Raw genomic sequence first — 3,577 nt, forward strand, 5'->3', positions numbered from 1 at the left:
TTTTTTTGGTTTTTCTCCGGTACCGGGAACCGAACTCATGACCTTGCGCATGCCAGGCAGGCGCTTTTGCCACTGAGCTAAATCCCCAGCCCCTTCTCTCAGATGATTCTAATGTATAGTCTTATATAGGAGCTAGTGACTACATGCTGTTTGATATCTTGTGTTTTGTTTAATTTCAATTGGATGGTAAATACTGCATAAGCATGAGCTGACAGTAAATGAGTAATGAAAAGGATATGTAACTCTGTGTTCTCATTCGACTGTATGTGTCAGCCATCAGCATTCTGCCTTATTCCTGTTTTACTTAATAAAATGATCAGAAGATAATTGTATTTATCTTACCTTTCACTCATTTTTAGAATTACCACTTATACATGGATACAATTTAGATAAATATAAAACTGTAATCTTTTTATACTTATCAGAAACCAAATTATAACCATAGTGCTGCTAGATAGTAAAAATGTTTGGTTGTGGAACTATCCGTACCAACACAGGTCTGTTTCTCCCTTCTTTTTAATTTTATTGTTGGTATATATTTAAAACATGTAATAACTAGATTAATCTTATAGAACTTTTACATATACATATTGTGTCTTCATCATTTTTATTCCCTTTTCCCCCTACCTTACCTTCTCCCTCTTCTCCCAGGACCTCTTTCCATCTCCACAAAGTCTACCTCCCAATTTCCTACCATCTCTCTTTTAATTTGCTCTTTAAGCCAGGCATGGTGGTGCATGCCTGTAATCCCAACACTCGGGAGGCTGAGGCAGGAGGATCGTTGCAAGTTTGAGGCCAGCCTGGGCTACAAAGTGAGCTCAAGGCCAGTCTGAACTGCATAGCAAGACCCTGTCTCAAAAAGACAAAAAAACAAACAAGCAAATAATTTGCTCTTTAAATTACTTATAGTTTGGTTTCTCATGTAGGAGAAACCATGCTATTTTTCTTCTTTTGCGTCTATTCCACTTAGCATTATGATCTCAAGAGCCATCCATTTTCCTACAAATGACTCAAATTTATTCTTTTTTATGACTATTACTCATATATATAGTAACACATTTTTCTTTATCCATTCATCTGTTGAGTTCCACTTTCATAATTTAGCTGTTGTGAATTATGGTGCTATAAACATGAGTATGCATGTAGCACTGTAGTATCATGACTTTAACTCTTTTAGAGAGATACCCAGAAGTTTCCTTTTTTTCCATAACCTTGCCAGCATTTTTTGGTTTTTTGGTTCTTAATGATAGTCATTCTTCCTGGGGTAAGATGGAATCTCATTGTTGTTTTGATTTGCATTTCTCTAATAGCTAGAGATCCTGAAAATATTTTCGTGTACTGATTGGCCATTTCTACTTATTCTTTTGAGAAGTGTCTATTCATTTCAATTGCCCATTTTTTGATTTGGTCTTTTGTTTGGGGGGGTTGTTGTTTTTGTTGTTTGGGGTTTTTTGGGTTTTTTTTTGTACTGAGAATTGAACTCATGACCTTAGGTTTGCCAGGCAAGTGCTTATGCTGCTGAGCTACATGCCCGACCCCCTTTAGTTCTTTATATATCCTAAATATTAGTCCTCTTTCCTGAGGAATAGCTGGCCAAAAAATTTTTTCCACTTCTGTAGCTTTCTCTTTACTTTCATGGTTGTTTCCTTTTCTGTGTAGAAGCTTTTTAATTTGATGTAGTCCCATTTGTTGAGTTTTGGTATTATTTCTTGTACAGTTGGGGTACTATTATGAAAATCCTTGCCTGTGCTTATGTCTATAAGAGTTTTACTCTTTTTATCTTCCAACAGATTCATTGTTTGTTTCTATATCTACATCTTTGATCCATTTTTTTATTTGATTTTAGTACAAAGTGAAAGATACAGGTCTAAATTCATTCGTTTGCACATGGATAACCAGTTTTTCCAGGGCCATTTGTTAAAGCAATTGTTCCTTCTCCAGGAGGTTTTTGAGCTCTTTGTCAAAAGTCAGCTGACTGAAGGTACATGTGTTTATTTCTGCATTCTCACTTCTATTCCATTGGTCAGCATGTTGATTTTTTTGTGCCAGTACCATGATGTTTTCATTTATTACTGCAACTTTGTAGTATAATTTGGAATCCAGGCTTGTAATATCTCCTGCTTTGCTCTATTGCTCAGCATTGCTTTTACTATTCTGGTTTTATATACTTTAGGATTGATTTTTCAAAAAGTTCTGTGGAGTGTGTGGTTGGTATCTTTATTGGAATTGCCTTAAATCTACATATCATTTTTGTAACACAGTAAGTCTCCAACTTATGAACAAGTTCTGTTCCGGGAGAATGTTCATAAATTATATTGTTTGTAAGTTTGACTTATTCATAAGTCTGAAAAAGTGAGTCATACACACCTTGGACACACATATATAATGTGTATTGCTTTGCACTTCCTAGCAGTTCCCTCCCCTTCACCACTGCTTTTCTTCTTGCTCCTGGACATCCTGGACTTGTTAAGGATTTTTGCTTTTGTATTCATTAAAGAAATTGGAATATAGTTTTCTTTTTTATTTTTGTTGAGTCTTTGTCTCATTTTGTGGCTAAGGCTAGCTTCAAGAAATCACTTTGGCATAGGCATCTGGCATTTTTTCCCTTCAGTTTCACGGGAGTGTTTGAGGAGGTTTCACAAACTCTGAAGTTCTAATAAAATTGAGCAGTCATCCATTAGGTCCTGGCTTTTCTTAGTTGTAGGATTTTTATTACTACCTCTGTTTCATACGTTTTATAGATCTGTTCTAAGCTTTATATCTTCTTTGTTCAATTTTGTTAATTCATGTATTTCTGAGAATTTATCCATTTCTTCTAGATTCTCCAACTTATTAGACTGTAAATTTTCAAAATAGTTTCTTTTAATCCTCTGGATTTCAGCAGTGTCCATTGTGATTGTGCATTTTACATTTCTAAGTACATTGATATGTCTTTCTTTAGTCTCAATTTCATTGATTTCTGCTCTGATATTTATAATTTCTTTCCTTCTGCAACTTTTGGATTTGGGTTGCTTTTGTTTTGCCAGGACCTTGAAATGCATCACTGGGTTATTTATTTTGGGATTCCTCTATTTTTTTAATGGGTACTCGCAGTTATAAACGTCCCTTTTAGAACTGCTTTCATGTATCCCATAGACTTTGGTATGTTGTACTTCCATTGTTAATTCTAGGAAGTTTTTAATTTCTTTCCTGATTTCTTCTGTGACTCGATTCAAGAGTGTGTCATTCCTGCCTGGCAAGTGCAAGGTCATGAGTCTGATTCCCGTTGCCAAAAAAAAGAGCATATTATTTAATCTCCATGTGTCTTCAAAGTTTCTGTGGTTTCCTTTGCTATTTTTAGTTTCATTCTACTATAATCCAGTAGATTGCAAGAGATTATTTTGATTCTTTTAATTCATTTCTTTGGTTAAGCATGCTTTTTGGTAAAAAAACAAAACTAAAGCAAAAAAAAAGCTTCATGGAACTAACCACCTGCCTACATATATCAGACTTAAGGTCAGAGGTCAGCAAACTACTATCCATACCTGTTTTTTTTTTTTTTTTTTTTGGTTTTTGGTTTTTCTCCGGTACCGGGAAC

The 3,577-nt window shown here is 34.9% G+C and overlaps 1 protein-coding gene across 4 annotated transcripts in view; it reads left to right on the forward strand.

Moving 5' to 3' along the window:
• Positions 1–3,577, forward strand: part of Ankib1 (ankyrin repeat and IBR domain containing 1) — a 138,411-nt gene that overhangs the window by 97,052 nt on the left and 37,782 nt on the right. The window lies entirely within an intron of this gene.

The sequence above is a fragment of the Chinchilla lanigera genome, unplaced genomic scaffold (genome assembly GCF_000276665.1).
Source record: "Chinchilla lanigera isolate Chin_1 unplaced genomic scaffold, ChiLan1.0 scaffold00031, whole genome shotgun sequence".
Taxonomy (NCBI): domain Eukaryota; kingdom Metazoa; phylum Chordata; class Mammalia; order Rodentia; family Chinchillidae; genus Chinchilla; species Chinchilla lanigera.